Genomic DNA, 20,798 nt, shown 5'->3' with positions numbered 1-20,798 from the left:
GCTCTGAAACTCTAGAAGGTGTGTAAAGTTCCTCTTCCAGGCTAGGTTGTGCACCCTTATGAAGTCCTAAATAGCAAGGGAGAGTCATCTCTCTTTTTTCTTGCTATCTCATGACTAAAATAAAGTATTGGGCATTCAATGACATGCAGGAATTTGAAAGCTTAATTAAATTAAATAGGATGAGAAAGATTACCTGAATGACTAAACTCACCTTTTACAATTTCTTGGGTATTTTCAATATAAATGATCATAAGAGATCAAAATTCAGAGATTAGACAATCACATGGATGAAAATGATTCACTAAAATTTCAGATTGCAATGTACTAACATGCATGCCTCAATCATGAAGAATAACGATAATGAAAATCAAGCTGAGGGGTTGAATTATCATTCATATAATGATAGAAATTCAATCACAATGAGTGGGCATTAAATTTTAGCAGAAGTTGAATGAAAGTTTCAATCAAGCAAAGAGGATATACCCTATTCAATCTCTCCTTTAGCAGTACGCTATGCTTCAACAATTGGAATTGGAGAGATTAGAAAAGTGTTGATGAAATACCTTGTTCAATGCTTGATGTTGATGGAGCATGCTAAGATTGATCAAATGTCTTCATAATATTTGATGACAAATCCATGTAAGACTTCCATTGTTGTTGAATCCACTTGAAGTCTTCAAGTAGCTTTAAGAATACCAATCTTGAACCAATGTACCATAAATTAGTTGAGGCATGATAAAATTCCCATAAATTTGAATCATTGCCTTTGATTATAGTTGGGATTAATCCAAGCTTCAATAGAACACTTCAATCCTTGATTAGAAGCAAGAATCCATGAGATTTTAGATATCCATGTCTGTCCAAACATTCAAGGAGAAGAAAATGTTATGAATCATGGTATATTGCTTCAATGTTGGATAAATCTTCATGAAGTGGACTTGTCATTGCTTTTTGGAGTATAATACTTCATAATCCCCATGATTAGATCACAAATGGATCAAAGTTTTGAAGAATTTTATGGTTGTCTAGATTTTTCCAAATAAGAGAGAATCTTGCTTCCCCAATGCATGTTGAAGGTTTAGAGTAGTGTTCAAGAAGAATTGAATGAAAAACCTATGAAAAATTCAAGAATCAAGTAAGATTTCACTTGCTGTCCACAAACTCCATATCTAGGGATTGATAGAAGCTTCAAGAGAGAAAAATGGTTCAATGTTTGAAGAATGAGATAGGAGAATGCTGCTTGTAGCTTGGCGAAGTGAAAGCCCCATGAAATCTTGAAGAAATTTGCAAAGATTCATTGCTGGCATGAATACTCAAGCAAGGAGAAGAGAGAGAATCCATATTTTACCTTCAATCATTGGATGAAATGCCATGAGCTTATAGAAGAACCTTCAAATAATGCCTTGAACAATGCTTGAAGCATTAATGGTGAGATTGGAGCTGGAGTAGAAGGCTTGGATGCAGCTTGAGATTTGCATCGATAATCATGCTAATCTGTCTAACTCCACATGGCTTGTTGCTCTAAATGCTAGACAATATGGTGCTTGACTTGCTCATAGGAATGGAAGGAATGAAGTTGTACACTTAGAAGGAGATCAGGGCATGGAAAGAGATAAGACCAAGAAATTAGCCATGGAAGCTTGGGACAAGGTGAAAGAAGAGAAAGAAACCCTAAAATAACAAAAACTAACCTTGATTAGGCTTAACCTTCATTAACCTTGATTAGACCAAGAAACTCTCAAATAGGCCTCTTCTTGACCCCAAATTGCTAAAATAACCAAGAACCTGCCATTTCTTCTTCAGACCTTCTCTAAGAACTCTAGAACTAGTAAGTGCACAAAACCTTGATTAGTCATAGTTTGAATTGTACTTAGTCTTGTAACCAAATTGTGGACTCTAATTACCATGTATGGTGCCAATAACCAGATTTGAGCTAAAAAATGACATTGCCAATGGACCAAAAATCATGCTTTGATACCAATGTAAAAGAGCTAGTTCAAAGAAACACATAAAATGAATTTAAAAATATGACTAAAGCCATGATCAAGGAAACCATAGTTGTAACTTAAATTTCATAGAATGAAAGATATGTAACAAATAGCAAGGCACACATCCCTTATAATGATGGGAGGTTCAAGAGAGGAGTCCTCAAGTTGGAGATTTTACTAATGGTAAAAAGATTATGGCAATGTTATTCCCACAAATTTATATACCCCCCTCTAGCACTAAGTCCTTGATGCTTTATTACAACAATTAGAGATTGTAGCCCTACTATCCTTAGGAGCCTCCTGTAACTATAATCTAAGGCAAATCAAGCAAGGTGGAAGAGCTTGTTACTCGTTGCTTGCTTGCTTACTTTCATGCTCCTATACCTTCACCTCAACATTCAATCAAGCTCTGCATAGCTGTGGGATGGCTTTGATACCATGAAAATAGAAACGAGGGAAAAGAGGTAAAGAGACCAAGAGCACACACACAAAAGTAGTGGAGACTTGAGAGATAGGACTAAAAACTTCTTCTTCTTTTTTCTTCTTTCACAAAAAGAACCAAGTCTACAACATGATAAAATACTATATGAAAGTACTACAACGTATGTACTTGTGGTCACTAAGTGTGAACTTGCCAAGGAAAGAAGAGGTGGTACAATGAATGTGCCATAACTAAGGATGGACTATGTGGATGTAGTCCATTGTAGAATCATTGGTGTATCCTCATATCAGTCACCCACCTAACATGCTAGTGAATGATACCCTACCATGTCACCAAGGCATGTATTGGATGCCAACTCATGTTGTAGAGCTCGACATATCAACACCTTTTTCTAATGAAGATCCCAGTGATTTGTGCTAGACCATTATCCATCTCTCCATCATGTCTACTAAACCTTTATAAACTTTTGAGCATAAAACTGATCGATTTTGATGACACCAAGCTAGCTTGCATTATCTACACTATAAGAAGCATGAGTAATAAATTGTTGTAATATTCTTCTAAGTCAAAATATTACAAATGTTGTGCATGATATAGAATGAGCATTTTGTACACAATGTAGTTATGAGCCTTCTTTATATGATTCTTGGGTTTCTATTGTGGATTCAAATGTATGGTACTTTAATAGTGGTATCACTAAGCATATTACTTCTCTACATACTTTGTTCAATTCTCTTGAGCTTGCCTCTAAGGGTAGTACTATGAAATGCACCAATAATTCCTCTTATCATGTGAAAGGAGTTGGAAATATTGTGCTAACTAATGCTATTGGTAGTACTTTCATACTTATGGATGCTTTGTGCATACTAGAGATTTAAAAAAAATTGTTATTAATTTTTGTACTTACCAATATTGGCTTGATTGTGAAGTTTGTTAATGACAAATGTACATTCATGATATTTCTTATGGCAATATCATTATTGCATCTAGCTTACTATGTTGTGGGCTATATAAACTCAATAACTATGGGAAATGTAGATGTGTGTGTGTGTGCGCGCGCGTGTGCACGCACGCACATGTGCGCGTACATGTGTGTGTGCATGCGTGCATACGTGTGTGTTACATAGCATACGATGTTGTAGATTTGCAAGCAATTTCAAATGCTATAGTTTGCCATGCGTATTTTGGTTATCTGAATTTTGCTAGTTTGCTACATTTCTACAAATCTAATATGATGTCTTCATTGCCTATTTTTGAGGCACTTGAAAAACACATTTGTGAAGGCTACATATCAGGTGAAATGCAATGTGCTTCATTTCTAAAAGATGGTTTAGTGAGAGTTATTCACAAACTTCAACTTGTACACAATGATGTTTGTGGTCCAATGTAAACCACATCTTTTCTTAACTATTTGTATTTCGTGACTTTCATTGATAAGTACTGCAAGCATGCATGGATATATGATTTAAAAGTACATCTGAAGTGTTTTAATGCTTCAAGCGATTTGTTAGCATGGCTGAAATTTTGTTAGAATATACATTGGGCACCCTATGTTGTTGTGATGGGGGGGGGGGGGGATTATATATCTAAGAAATTTAATGCATATCTTGCTAAATCTAGGATAAAACATCAATGGACAATGCCATATACACCACAACAAAATTGTGTAATTGAGAGAAAAAATAGATCACTCATGGAGATGGCATAATGCATAATTATAAGTCAAGATTTGCCACAGTTTTTGGCTTGAAGCTATTTTATGTACAGCCTATGTACTTAACAAGTGTCCCAGTAAGGTTTTATAGTCTATCACTCTATATGAAGCTTGGCATGGTAAAAAAAACCATATGTGGCTCACTTGCATGTTTTGGGTTGCTTAGCTTATACTTTGGTTCCAATGCAACAATGCAAAAAGTTGGATGACAAGGTTGTAAAATGAATTTTTGGTGGGTATATTAATGAAAGCAAAGGTTATTATAAGTTATACCATCAAGAAACTAAGAGTATCTTGGTTGCTTGTGATGTTGTCTTTGTGGAAGATGTTGTTCATCCTTTACTTTCATGTCTAGAAGAGACAAAATAAACGCTCACAGGATATCTATGACACACTTTGTTACCTCTTTTGAATAATGCGTAGTCACATGCAATGCCAAATGAGGCTATTTTAAAGCCTATTCAGGTTTCTCATGATAATGCAAATCAGCCTATTTGTGATGCCAATGTGAATGATGCACCTCTTGATGAGAGAATAGAGATTGAGTGATCTAGGGAAAATAGAGTTGGATAGACTTCAGAACAAGTTATGTGTTGTGAGCATTCTAAAAATGTGTCCTTGAAAGCATCTTGAAGCTCATGTGCAGTTGGGAAGAAATTTGGATTACTCATGCAAATAGTTCATGACTCAACTGATGAAAAACTTTAATGAAGATAGACTACGTATTGAAAGAATGTGAAAATGCAATCTAATTATTCAAGGATGTGAAAAGGCATGTTTATTTCTTGAATGCATGGATTTACATGGATAGATTTGGTTATGAATTAGTCAAGATGGTCCATGAGGCTTAAATAAACTAGCAATATGGAAAAAAATAATTTATATTTGGATGCTTAATTAATGCAAAAGTATTGTCTTTTTGAGTGCTTTCTAGTATAGAAATACTATATGCACATATGCACATGTAAACCTTAAAATAGATTTATTAGGTGGGAGTTGAAAATTAATAGACCAAAAGCATGGAGTTCAAGCAAAGAAAGCAAGAAGCCTACAAAGATGCTTCTCAATGTATTTTGAGCACAAAAAGATAATCCAAATCCCTAAATACAAGCATGGGGGAGATTATGTGTCATGCAATCTCTCTTTTTTCTCTTCATGCAATTTATGAGTTCTCTAATTTTATTGTGATTTAGTCTATTGTATCACAAAGACTATAGGCATCAAGCCTACTTTTATCTATTCAATGAAGAGCACCCTATGACATTACAATATAAACCACGAACTAGCCAAGTAGAGGTTGCAAGTATGCTTGATGGCCACAAGAACTACAAAAAAACTCACATATTCACCAAGAAACCATAATCTCACAACACACAAGAGAGAAGGCACACAAAAGATACATCAATGAATTCATCCTCACTCTCTCTCTTCCATAGATGAAAGAAACAAGAAAGCACAAGAGAACAAGAGTTGTGCCAAAGTGGAAGAGAAGATAAAGGAAGTGAGAGGTTGCAACCAACTCAATAGTCCACCTCCTCAAATCCCATGACAAAAACCATCTCCTTTTCCTTTCTTGCATTATGAAATTGAATTTGCATACATTTGCCTAGGGTCTAAAGATCATTCTATTTTGGAATAGAACAAAAGTGTTTGGCACGTTCACTTTTCTTAGGACTATTTTTATATGCTAAGGCTAAATTGCTTCATATATGATTTTTGAGCAAAAGTTACAAGTATAAAGATGCCATTTTATAAGAGATGTTTCCAAGATGAGCACATTTTTGTGCCTTTATTTGCACAAAATTCCCAATCATCATAGAGCCACACAAAACCATGAACAATAATCAAAACCACCCACTAAGTGGTGAACTTTGGCAAACAAGTGGTTTTTAGCTAGAGAGAGGGAGAGATAAATTGGAGGCCATGGATGTACTCACACTAGCTAGATGCCCTCCAAATCCACCTTTTCCTACCACCAAATCTATCATCTTTGTGAACTACTAGGAAACGACAATCCTACTACATGCTACCTTCTTCTTTTCGTTGGGAAAAACAACATTGTATCAAGTTTTAAGATTTAATAAAGGCTTAACTAATTTTTATAACATAAAACTTTTTTTCTCAATGATTTGGCGCCACAATCTGTTCCAACATAATTTGACCGAAGTTACAAAAGTTCTTCAAGAGTGAAAACAACATGATCTAATTGTGTTGAACGAGGATGATCACATCAATTGCATCCTATGCGTCATCTTTGAAACACAACAAACCAAGAAGGACCATAAAATCAATTGTAAGTCTTTCCAATTTTCTAAATCTGATAGTAAAAAGGATAGAAAAACTATTTTATCTTGGTTGAGCTAGTTCAATGACAACTATAAGAAGCTTTTCTAGAAAAATAGAAAATCAAGCACGCTACCAACAATTTAATTGATAAGGCATCATTTTGGTGGAACATTCTTTGTCACAGTACAACCAACCAAAAACGTGGAATGAATTTCAAGAAAATGTCAAAGAATACTTTCTTCCACCTTAGTTTCATCTTTATGTAAAGAAAAATTAAGCTAATGTATCTTAGCAAGAATGTGAAAGCAAGCTATCTACATTGAAATATGTTGGCAACCTCTTCTTCTTTTATGCATGCTTGAGGAAGATCATGAGAGCACTCTACAATGTAAATATGAAGATACCCTTTAAGCTAGTATCTAAGTTAAGATAAATTCTCTCAAACATATTTTTTTTCAAGATGCTATTTCTTATGCCCATGATGCAAAATAAGAATGCCAAACCATCACTCAAATTCTTCTTGGTCAACAATTCAACAAATCCTAGCCCTACAACAATAACTGCAACTTGAAGAAAACTTTCAATTCTTATTGCACTGATTTGTTTCCACCCACTCAAGCTCCAAACTTTCAACCAAAAAGTGGAGTTGAGCAAAAACTTGGAGACAATTAAGTAAAACATCAAACTGTAAACCTTAATGCCTAAGGAAAAAAATTTAAGCCTACTTGCTATCATTGTGGACAACCTAGGTACCTTCAAGTGAATTACCATGTAAAGCTTCCATCCAATAACAATAATAACGCCATGGCTCAATTATATAACACTTGACTAGACTACAAATTCATTGCAACAACAACTACCGATTGATGAGAAATCAATTAAGCGCATCTCTTTACATGCTTTACTTAAGATGAAAGATTTTGAAATCATTATTTTGCATGATGATGGTACTTCCCATGACTTTATTTTCAAAACATGGTCAAGAGGCTAGATTTAGAGAGCAATTCTTCATTGTACAATGTAAAGTCTACATTTCAAGACATTACATATAATTGCAAATAGGAAATTAGAGGGTTAGAAATTTCTATCGGCATATACAAAAAAATATCCTAGTTGAACCTTTTCAATCATATGATATATTATCTTGGGTATGCCTTTTAGACATCAATACAATCTAGACCTTGAACTTGAATTGTTTCCACTCATTAGGCACACACAAGCTAAACGAGCCCTTAGAAAATAACAAAAAGCATACACGGTTTTTGTGACTGAAATTGAACCTCCTAAATCTTTTAAAATTAACCAATTCACAGAAAAAGTCTTTAGATTCATAAACATAGGTTGTTGATGACTATCCACCTAAATTACCACCATACTATGGACACACACACACACACCCCTAGGGTAACTCTACCTAAATCACCATCTTATTATAAAGACCTAAATCATACATACATACATACACACATACACACATACGCACATACATACATACAGGGTAACTCTATTGCACAAAGCTCCATATAAGCACAATCCTTTTGAATTAAAAAGAAATTCAAACACAAGTGATCAAACTACTTGATTAAGTTTTGACCTGTCCAAGTTCATCACCATTTATTACACTTATTCTCTTAGTTGAAAACAAAACTAAGACTTATAGGATGTGCATTGATTATTATAAGGCACTAAAAAAAGTGATTGTAAAAAATTGATACCATATTCCAATGTAACATATCCAAAAATCCATGAAAAAATATACTTAATACCACCTTATTTATCATCTATTTTTACAAAAAGTGATTAACTTAAGTTATTTAATGATTATTTGAATAAAAATTAAAATTTTACTAACTAATTATTTTTTCTAAATTAAAATATATTATTTTAAAATTTTTAGATTTATTTTAGAATTTTTCTAGACCTAAAAATAATTTTAAATTTATTTTATTAATTAAAAAGTATCAGAGAGAGAACCAAGGAGAGAGAAAGAGGAGAGAGAAGACTACAGAGGAGAGAGAAAGACTGTAGGAAGAGAGAGAATAAGAGTGACGAGGAGAGAGAAAGACTAGATTTAGAGAGAGAAAGACAAGAAAGAAGGGGAAGCCATAGAAGCTGTGAGTAAGAAGGGAGAGAAAGTCTGTAATTGTATTAATGTGTCAAAAAGATGTGAAAAATTACATCTTCTCTCCTTTTATACCAATGTTAGTGTGACATGGCATAATATCAACATTATTAACACTTATTTGCTATTCCCAGCTTCTTACAATCCATCCCTTCCCAAAAGTTTTTGTCCTAAAAAACAAACCTAGAAACAACTAGAGAGGAGATGGATAGAACATAGTACTACTCTGTTTTACAGCTTTACAAATGGGAAATGAATGAAGAATGACCATTACAAGAGCTGAATTTGAAGAACGGAAGTAAGGCCCAACTATATACATGATTTGAAGTACTTCAGAAGCGAATGGAGCCATAAAGTCTTCAACAAATAGTCCCAGAACAAAGTAGACAGCTTGCTGAATAAACCGTCCCTGCTGGACCAAATCTGCCATAACTTTTGATAGAAGTGTCAAAATGAGATGTACCATATATCAAAACGAAGCTCTTGAAGAGTACTTTAAGCCCATATAGATAGCTTAATTCTGAAAATTAGGTACGATAAAAACTGTTCTAAAACAACGTGCTATCCTGAACCAGTCTGCATCAATACTAGCTCCATAAGCAATAGGCTTCAGCCCCACCAATGTCTCCCTCAAGTATGGATACTACAATATAGAATCAGATCTCCAAGAAGCCTCTTCAGAAGGTAAAACTCTCCATTTGATCAAATATTCCACAATAGAACGTGATCGAAGCTTCTGTTTGCGCTGACCTATAACAGCCTCTGGGATGTACTAAACAAGACCATCTTCATCAATAGGTGGCAGCTCATCAACTATATCCACTGGATCACCATAATAGGGCTTGAGCTTACTAACATGGAAGACATTATGAATCTTTGTAGAAGAGGGAAGCTCTAGTTTGTATGCCAAATCTCCAATCCTCTTAAGGATCCTGTAAGGGCCATAAAACCTGTGGGCAAGCTTATTACTGGATCCATCTTTCAACGTAGAGTACTTGGATTTGGGCACTTTCAATGAAACCAACTCTCCTTCTTGGAACTCTAAAGGCCTCCTCTTCTCATCAGCATACATATTCATTTGATCTTGAGCCTTCCTTAGATTCACCTTGCATTGCTGAAGAAGGGTCTGCATTCTTTCCAACTCCTCCTTCCCATGAGGATTGATCTTTTCATTAAAGATGACTGTGGGTAAGGGCACCTTGTAACCATACAAAGCCTCAAAGGGTGAAACTCCTATGCTCGCATGAGTGGAATTGTTGTAAGCAAACTCAGCCAGGTGTAATCAAGAATCCCATGAGGTTTGGACATCATAGCAAAAATGGCGAAGATAAGTCTCCAACCATTTATTAACTCTCTTTGTCTGTCCATCAGTTTGAGGATGATAAGCCGTAGATGGAGCCAACTTAGTGCCCATAGATGTAAATACCGATTGCCAGAAGTTACTCATAAACTTTGAGTCCCTATCATGGACAATCACCTACGGTAATCCATATAATCTAAAAATATGCTCCATAAACTGGTTGGCCTCTTGAGAAGCAGTAAACTGAATTTTTGTTGGGATAAAATGAGCTGCTTTGGTGAGTCTGTCAACCACCACATAAATACTATTCCACCCCTTCTTAGTAGTAGGTAAGCCAGTGATAAAGTCCATAGTAATATGAGTCCATTTACCCGTAGGAATAGGCAATGGCTGTAACAAACCTCCTGGCTTATGGGTGCTATCCTTATTTTGCTGGCAAGGCATACGCTTCATAACGAAGTCCTTGACATCTTTCCACAGTCCTTTCCAATAAAAGCTCTTGCTGATCCTGTCATAAGTCTTGAAAACTCCCAACTGTCCAGCTAAAGGCGAAGAATGTAACTCCTCCATAATTTTCCGCTTGAAAGAAGAAGTAGAGGGAATAACAATCTTGCCCTTCCACCAAATAAGACCATTTTTAAGCTGGTAATGCGAGTTTTCTTCCATAAGACCTTGCTGTAATTTCTGAAAGATTTGGCTGAATTCCTCATCTAAAAGATAGGCCTCCTATAGTTCTTCAATCCAATCATTATGTAGTTCTGTCATGGCTGACACTTTGCAGGCCCACATACGAGAAAGAGAATCAGCCACTATGTTATCTTTGCCCCTTGTATGAGTGATGTCAAAGTCATAATTTTGTAATGTAGCTACCCATTGTTGTTGCTTTGGAGTGAGATTTGACTGAGTAAGGAAATACTTGAGTACCCGGTGATCACTATGTACTCTGAATCAGCTGCCATATAAGTAATGGTGCCATTTCTTGATTGCATGCAGGATAGCCAACATTTCCTGGTCATAAACATTCATGGCCATCTCCTTATCTGTAAGCTTACGGCTCTCAAATGCAATTACTCCATGCTCCTGAAGCAAAACAGCCCCAATGCCACGGCCACTAGCATCACACTGTATAAACTCTTTGGAGAAATCCGGGCATACTAGGATAGGAGCAGAAGTAAGTAGTTCCTTTAACTGGTTGAAGCTGTTATCTGCAAGAGCATCCCAAAAGAAAGCCTCTTTCTTCTACCTGTCAGTCAAAGGAGCTGCAATTGCCGCATAATGCTTTATAAATCGGCGATAGAATGAAGATAGACCAAGAAATCCTCTAAGAGAAGTAGTAGTAGTAGGCGTTGGCCAATCTCTTATGCATTGCACCTTCTTGGGATTAGCCTGTATTCCTTTTTCACTAACTATATGCCCCAAGTATTCCACTTCAGTCTGCATGAAAGAGCACTTCTTCTCCTTAGCAAAAAGCCTATGATGTCTCAACACATCAAAAACCTTCCTCATATGTGACAAATGATCCTGTAAAGTCTTGCTATAGATCAAGATGTCATCAAAGAACACCAATACAAACTGAAAGAGGAAAGGTTGCAAGATCTTATTCATCAGGCTTTGAAAGGTAGCTGGAGCGTTTGTAAGCCCAAATGGCATCACCAAGAAATGATAGAGCCCACGATCAGTCCTAAAAGCAGTCTTGACTTCATCACCCTCTCTCATGCGAATCTGATGATACCCTGATCTCAAATCAATCTTCGTGAAAAATCGAGCCCCCTTAAGCTCATCAAGCAAATCATCAATCCTGGGTATAGGATACATATTCTTCACTGTTATCTTATTGAGATCCCTGTAGTCGATGCACATTCTGAAAGATCCATCTTTCTTTTTGACTAACAGGACTAGAGATGCATAAGGTGAAGAACTTGGTTTAATGAATCCCATTTCAAGAAGCTCTTTGATTTGCTTGGCTACTTCCTCTCATTCACATTTTGATAATCTGTAAGGTGGCTTATTGATTGTCTTTGAGTTGGGCTCCAAATCAATGGGGTGATCCACCGCTCTCTTAGGAGGCAATGAAGTAGGTACTTCAAACAAATCTCTATACTCCTCAAGAAGAGCTGTCAAGGCTGGATGGTTTGCTGAATTATTGGGCTGATCCTGTGTTTCTTTGTTCAAATACAAAACAAATATCTGTGAGCGCTTCTTGTACTCTCTCTTGAGTTGTTGAATGGTGATAAGCTAAAAATTAGATCTACTAGGAATTCCCTGTAAATGGATGAGCTGTCCATTGGAGATAAACTCCATATATAACTGTGAGAAATCCATAGTGATCCTGCCTAATGTCATCAACCAATCACAACCAAGTACAATATCTATGGACCCCATTTCCAAAGTGATCAGGTTTACTTTGACTTCAAAATTTTTAGCCAACTGCAAAGAAACCTGTGGGCAAATCTGTGTGCTGATTTCTTCTTCACCATTAGCCACTTGTACTCTAATGGGCTGCTGTAAGTCTGTGGGAACACAATTTAACTTGTCCATAATGGACTTATTGACAAAACTGTGAGTACTGCCACTATCTATCAGGATGAACACTGGCTTTCCACATATACTTCCCTTCATACGAAGTGTATTAGGGCTCTTAGATCCCGTCCAAGCATCCATAGAGATAGAACAATTAGTGGCAGCAAGCAACTCATCACAAGATCCACCAGGATCAAATGGAACATCTCCACCTGGATCAAAAGGAAAAGAGTCGACTGGATCATAAAAGTACTCCTGTCCACCGTCATCCTCAAAATCTTCATTTTCAGCATTGATTGCCACTGCATTAGCTTCATCTATGTCATCTTCAAAGTCCTCAAAAATTAGCGTACTCTGAATCTTTGGCTTGACATTTTTGTATACACACTTTGAAGCATGATTAGGAGTATACTTTTCTCCACACTTAAAGCATAAGCCCTTATCCTTCCTTGTAAAGATCCATGGGAATAGATTTGGGATTTGTATTAGCTGAAGTGGACTTAGGCTTGTTGTCACCTTGCTTAAATTCAACCTTTGGACTATTTGCTGTCCTGAAATTACTTTGAGATTTAGAAGCATTGAATGGAGGATAAGTTGGTACCCGTAAGCTCCCACTAGGCATATGATTGCTGCCATAAATGTTACCAACTTGTCCCTGCTTTAAAACAGTCCTTGGTTGTCCATAACTTGGCTGAAATGAAGACTCTTTCCTATACTTTCTTCCATAGCGCTCCGCAAGCTCAATAGCCTTGAAAAGTGAAGTAGGATTTTGCGCAATAACATCAGCTGACAAAGATGGCTCTAAACCATACATAAACTTGTGAAGCTTGGCCTCATCACTGATGCTTTCCACATACATGGTCAAGTTGAGGAATTGGTTTGTATACTCTCTTACACTTAGGCCCCTTTGTTCCAAACCATACCATCTCCGTGCTAGCTTCTCTTTTTCAAGAGGCGAAACAAAGACTTCAGCCATAAGTGCCTTGAAAGCTTCCCAATTCTCAATAAGTACATTCTCTTTCTTGATATACCTTCACCAAGTATGGGCAAATCCTTCTAGATGCAAGGAAGCAAAGTGAATCTTCATATCATCAGTTTTAGGGTATATATCAAAGTAGGACTCCATCTTAGAGGTCCATTCCTCTAATTCTGATGGTAAAGATGACTGGCCATTAAATTTGGCTAAAACAATTTTGTCCTTGAATTCTCTTTCATGAAAGGGTTGCTGTCTCAAAATTGGCTGATCAGGATTTCCAAGTATAGAACCTCCAAATTGAGACTGAAATCTTCCAACAGGTGGCTGAGAATTACCATGTAATCTTCCTGTTGGTAAAGTATCCCTGGAATTTTGAGTATGCAGTCCAAAAGCTTGAGTATTGGCCCCATTCAAACTGCCCAAATAGTCATCATGCCTTTGTGAAGCTTCTCCTACTTCATACTGACTATTTGGAATGCCTCTTCTTCCAATGATCCCATTTCCATGACCATTTTGGTTGGATGGCTGAAGTGGGACTGAAAGGCCACTGTTTGAACAAGCCCTCTCATTGGCTTCTCTTGATCCCATTTGCAACTGCATTAATTGAGAAAATTATGCCATAAGTTGAGCATTAGATTCTACTAATTTATCAATGGAAGCCTTGGTTTGAGTAGTTGAATCCACCAACTTATCAATGGAAGACTTCGTTTGATCATTAGATAAAACCATCTGCTCCATTCTTGACAAAATGGCCTCATGTCGTTCCCTATGTCTTTGTTCATGGGCACACAAAGTATCATTGAGTAAACTGACTTCTCCTTGTTGTTGAAGCTCTTCAGGGTTCTCTTGAAGTGTGCTATCCATCATGGAATCTCTGATTTGCTGAGCATAATCCTCCTGGACCTTATTTTTGCCTTTATGTCCTGCCATATTAGTGCAGTCCTGCAGTACCCCCTGTCAGTAAAATGGCTATAACTTTGGCTAGAAAGCTCCGATTTCAGAACTTTTTTGTGCGAATCGAAGCTAACAATGCCCTCTTCGAGATGAGCTATAGCACGCTATAACAGGTTTAGGACAGAAAATTCTGTAGCTGGATTTCAGAGTCTGAACTGTCCAGTCTTGCACCTTGTCTAGACCTGTAAGTGCCCTGTTTTGACCCTGTAATGCAAGATAGTAAACCCAAATGGCTACCAAACCCTGCAAAGGGGTATATAGGACCTGTGGGTACCCTGTAGTACCTGCACCTGTGCTTCAACAATGAATGGTATACTTGTAACCACCTGTAAATACCCTGTAAGTGACCTGTAAATTCCCTGTTTTACCCTGTTTTGGTCCTGTAGGTACTTGAGTCCTTGGAAAGTCTTCAATCTTCAATCCTCCACTCGCTGTACCTGTGTGAGGGATAAAACGGCATGACAGGCTCCCTACACGGGCTCCGAATCACCGGGAGGTGGGCAAAGTTCCCCCCGGGTCGGTTGGTTGCACCCCTTCGGGATCTTCCATAGTGAGGGAGGGTCACCTCTCTTTTGTCCCACTATCTCCCCCGGCATCCACCTTTTTCCTCGGTGGGAATATCAACATGGTAGAAGCTAGTGTGCTAAGCAATCAGCATGATATGCAATTCAGAAATATTCATTCAGACTTTCATGAGATGCAATTGATTGAGATAAGAAAATTTTGGATAGGAGAAGGGTCTTACCGCTGTAATTCAGTGACTCACTGATTGCTAGTACTTACCCTTTTACAATATTTCAATTTGGGCAAAAGAAATTCAGCCAATCAATTGGATTAGAGTAAACAAAGGCATCAATCAATGTATTCAGTCAATAGGATTCAAGTGTTATGCTGAAATTTCAGATTGAAGCCTCTAATTCACTGATTGGAACTAATATGCATTAAGCAAGCATTGCATTCATGAATAGATGGATTCAAGCAAAGGTTGGCTGAGAATTTGATGAATAATGTTCAATTCTTTAATCTCTCAATCAAATGGATTAAGCTCAGTAATTGGATTAATGAGAGAGATTAAGAATTGAAGAGAAGTACCTTTGACATGGCTGAAGATGACTTGATCAATTCTCAAATGCTTGATAGAGCCCCCGATTGTTCAATGTTGGTAAAATAATCCATAAGGCTTGCTTATCCGATGCTTGAGAGCAATCTTGAAGCCTCAAATGCTTGAAATTGAAGCATTAAACCTGTTTTCCCCAAATTTTTGCTCCATAGAAGCTCTTGATCTTCAATCTTAAACCATTCCGTGCTTAATCCTTGCAATTTGTTGAAGAATCCTTGCTGAGATGATTCCACGGGCCAAAAGGATGAAGAATCTTCAAGAAATTGTTAAGAAATGAAAGCTTGGGCTGAAGCTTTCATGGCTGCCCATGGACTGTTCATGTAGGGTTTCAAGAGAGTGAAAAGCTGAGAAATATAGCTCTATTTTTGGAGTAAACACACCAGGACCTTGAAGGAATCACTGCCAAGGATGAATTAGAAGCACATAGCTGAAGATTAGCTGAGAAATGATGGAGAATAGGGCTGGAAAAATCAGTGCAAATTTCGGGCTGCTGTCCAGGCCACGTGGCAGCTTCTACAGGGCATGAAATGGTGCTCTACTTGTTACATTTGATGTCTAGAGTGCCATTATGCAGGCCATTGTTGATGGAGAGCAAGGATCAGTGAGAAAAGAAGAGATCTCAGCCAGCAAACTCCATGAAAGCTTGGGCAGAGCTTGAAGAAAGAGGAAAGGAAGACCTCTTTTGAAAAGTAACTGTAGTTTAGTCTCTAACTAAGCCCGGTTAACCATCCTTTACCCTAGTTACCTCTATTTTTGCATGAAATTTGATGACATCCAGCCATTTAAGCCTTTACCCGCCATATCTGACCTTGGATATCTCCAGATGTAGTCTTTTGCTAACTGTAGGTGTCCTGCAGCACTCCACTAGTCACTGTCTTGTACCATTTTTGTCTGAAATTGATTTTGAAATAGGAAAATGGGACTGAAAATGGAAGAAAATAATGGATCAAAGACTGAAGCTCTGATACCACTTGTCAGAGAGAGAACCAGGGAGAGAGAAAGAGGAGAAAGAAGACTGCAAAGGAGAGAGAAAGACTGCAGGAAGAGAGAGAATAAGAGTGACGAGGAGAGAGAAATACTAGATTTAGAGAGAGAAAGATAAGAAAGAAGGGGAAGCCATAGAAGCTGTGAGCAAGAAGGGAGAGAAAGTCTGTAATTATAGTAATGTGTCAAAAAGATGTGAAAAATTACATATTCTCTCATTTTATACCAATGTCAGTGTGACATGGCATAATATCAACATTATTAACACTTATTTGCTATTCCCAGCTTCTTACAAAAAGTCTAAAAATTATTTTCACTTTTTATGAGTTATATATAAATGATTAAGATATATATATATATATATATATATATATATATATATATATATATATATATATATATATTTTCATAATCATATTTTTCTAAAAACAATATCAATATTATCTTGGATTTTTTATTAAAAATTTTTGCATCGAAAACTACCTCTAATATTTTATGTATGGATATAGATATATACACATACACATATATACAAAGAGAAGATGAAAAAATAATTTAGTTATTTAATCAAAAAATTTAAAGATACCAACCTTAGGGAAAGAAGGTAATATGGAAGAGAAGGTGGCCGCCTGGCAACGCCCCCACTCGGTTATGTTCCCCCTCACCCCCACTCTCTTTCTTCCATTTTTCTAATAAAATAAGGAAAGAAAAAAACCCCATCCCCTTGAACTCATAATAAATAAAAGAATATGTAAAAGTTTTTGTAATACATATTTTTTTTTCTTATATAAAAGAAAAGAAATCCCTTTTGTAATAAAAGGCAATAGTTCCCTCTTGTTTAAACATTATAAGAAGACAAAAACCCATGCCTCCCCCTAAGAAACTATATAAAGGAGCATCCATATTCTCATTTTCAATGCACAATGATGATTCTTATGAGCGAGTGAGGAAGCGATAATCACGAGTTAAAGATGAGAAAGCTTTGCACAAAGGAGCTCGAGATTGTTCATGCATCGTTCTCCTACCCTGAAAACCCTCTTTGTCTTTTCCTTCTCATTTATGATGGCCCCTCATTGATGCATCAACATTGTTGGATCCTCAAGCGGCTATGATACCGAAATTTCGATTGTTAATGTGATTGAGGTATAATTATTTTATTATTTTTATTAGCAAATAACCAAAATAATATTCAAATTTCTAAGAAAATTATATCAAAATTAAAAAGTACTCTTACTTTGCATTGAGAAACTAGATTTTTATTAACTTTGATTGTAGAAACTTCTTAAATTTAACAAAATAATACTTATCATATTTTCTTGATATTTTAATATATCCAAAATAATAATAAAATTTTAGAAAAAAATGTGATAAATTCGTAATTAAAAAATAAAGTTAAATATTAAAATTAATTAAAATATGGTTTTAAGTTTTTAATTAAGAAAATCAAGTAAAAATTCTTAAAATTTATTTTGAATTCATTAAAAAATATTATTTAATATAAAAATAATTATTAATTTAGATTATTTTTCTCAAATTTTGAAAAAGTGAACTCCTAAAAAATACATGTTTTCTCGAAAAAGGTTGTTTTTGTTATATTAATTAATTGTTTGTATAAATTATGAGAAAATCTTAAATTGTTAAAAATCGTGTTTTCTTAGCAAATAAAAGTTAATTTAGATCTCCATATTTAAAATAAGATGCATTTTCATGCACAAAAATTAAAATACATTCATGAGAATGTATTCACATGTATTGAAAATACTTGGTTTATTTTCATAAACAAAAAATAGAAAACAAGGTGCATTGATATGCATATAAACTAGAATATGCTAAATAGAGTATGTTCACATGCAGTAAAATACTAATTTACTTTTGTAAGTGAAAAAACTAGAAATAAGGTGTGTTTATATGCATGAAAGTTAAGATACATACAAATGCATGAGATGAACTTTTTGATTGTGAAATCATGGAATTTTTTATTTTTTATTCGTTAAATTTTTATTGAAAAGATTGATTGGTAGAATTTTGTTAAAGCAATTGATTCTGAATACCTTTAAATATGATAAAATTATGCTAATTACGTCCATGGCTTGAGCAATCGAATAGGAATGAGGCATGTTGCCATCCCCAAGGCCACCTCAATTACTCTTCACCCAAAGTATTATACATTACCTATGTGGCTGACCACTGATAGGTATGTCTTGGTCCTCCATATAGGAAAGTTCACCTTTATGGCATGTGAGAACTAGCGGGTGTAAGAAGCTGGGAATAGCAAATAAGTGTTAATAATGTTGATATTATGCCATATCACACTGACATTGGTATAAAAGGAGATAAGATGTAAATTTTCATATCTTTTTGACACATTAATACAATTATAGACTTTCTCTCCCTTCTTGCTCACAGCTTCTATGGCTTCCCCTTCTTTCTTGTCTTTCTCTCTCTAAATCTAGTCTTTCTCTCTCCTCGTCACTCTTATTCTCTCTCTTCCTGCAATCTTTCTCTCTCCTCTGTAGTCTTCTCTCTCCTCTTTCTCTCTCCCTGGTTATCTCTCTGACAAGTGGTATCAGAGCTTGAGTCTTTGATCCATTATTTTCTTCCATTTTCAGTCCCATTTTCCTATTTCAAAACCAATTTCAGACAAAAATGGTACAAGACAGTGACTAGTGGAGTGCTGCAGGACACCTACACTTAGCAAGAGACAACATCTGGAGATATCCAAGGTCAGATATGGCAGGTAAAGGCTTAAATGGCTGGACGTCATCAAATTTCATGCAAAAATGGAGGTAACTAGGGTAAAGGATGGTTAACCGGGTTTAGTTAGAGACTAAACTACAGTTACTTTTCAAAAGAGAGCTTCTCTTCTCTCTCCTTCAAGCTTTTCGCTGAAGCTTTCATGGTGGCTGTCAAGAAAGTCTCAAATATCTCTCTCTGTCAAAGCATGGGGCAAAGAATCTATGTTGCATGAGCTTCAAGAGGAGTACCACAGTTGAGGTGTGTTGCAGATTTCAGCCAGACTACAGCCCGAAAATTGCGCTGGATTTCCTGCTCTCTCTTCCCTGCTTAGCTTGCTCCACATCCTCAGCCATTGACCACAACTCTTGAAGGCTTCATCAAGCACTTGTTGGCAATAATCTTCAGCCTTTGAAGCATTCTGATCAGTCATCCTCTTGCTCAAACCCTAATACATAGCAGGGCAGCCATAGCCACAGACATGGAAGCTCAAATTTCTTAAAATTTTGGACCTTCCCGACCTCCAAAGCTTCTCTAAAGCTAAGTACAAGCTGGATAGACTCCAAGATTGAAGACATTGAAGAGATTTCAGCCCGTGCATGACATTGGAGCTCAAATGGAAGGATTATTTTAGGGCTTTTCATCAAGGAGCTTGAATCTTTGAGGTTCAAGTGTTCAAGCAAGGCTGGAGCATTGATTCTTCAAGGATTTCATCATATTGAAGTTTGTATGGACTGATTTTATGGAGATTTCAAGCTTTATGATGGATTTATGATGGATTATGAAGAACTTTTGCATCAACGGGGTTGAAGCTGACATCCATCATATTCTTCAAGCTTAATGGAGGTATTTCCCTTTTACTAATCTCTGAAATCTCTCAATAATCCTATTGCTAATGGCTTTTCCACTTGTTGATGGAAGGTTATTGATCAATTAATCCGCTGGATTGATCAATAGATTAGAGATTAGTGTTAAATTTTCCTCAATTTTAGCCTATTTTATTGAATTCCATTTTGATTCAAACCATTACTCATCATAGGTATCATTTGATCAGCTTGATGCATAACCTTGATTTGTTTTGTTGAATTTCTCTCACCCAAGCTGAAATACTCACCAAAGCAGCTCATTTTATCCCAACAAAAATTCAGTTTACTGCTTCTCAAGTGGCCAACCAGTTTATGGAGCATATTTTTAGGCTACATGGATTACCGCAGGTGATTGTCCATGACAGGGACTCAAAGTTTATGAGTAACTTCTGGCAAGCGGTATTTACATCTATGGGCACTAAGTTGGCTCCATCTACGGCTTATCATCCCCAAACTGATGGACAGACAGAAAGAGTTAATAAGTGGTTGGAGACTTATCTTCGCCATTTTTGTTATGATGTCCAAACCTCATGGGATTCTTGGTTACACCTGGCTGAGTTTGCTTACAACAATTCCACTCATGCGAGCATAGGAGCTTCACCCTTTGAGGCTTTGTATGGTTAGAAGGTGCCCTTACCCACAGTTATCTTTAATGAAAAGATCAATCCTCATGGGAAGGAGGAGTTGGAAAGAATGTAGACCCTTCTTCAGCAATGCAAGGTGAATCTAAGGAAGGCTCAAGATCAAATGAAGATGTATGCTGATGAGAAGAGGAGGCCTTTAGAGTTCCAAG

The sequence above is a fragment of the Lygodium microphyllum genome, chromosome 7 (genome assembly GCF_053477565.2).
Source record: "Lygodium microphyllum isolate KBCC chromosome 7, Lygodium_microphyllum_v1.1.10, whole genome shotgun sequence".
Classification (NCBI taxonomy): domain Eukaryota; kingdom Viridiplantae; phylum Streptophyta; class Polypodiopsida; order Schizaeales; family Lygodiaceae; genus Lygodium; species Lygodium microphyllum.
The sequence above is the reverse complement of the archived record's forward strand: the minus strand, read 5'-3'. Positions refer to the sequence as shown.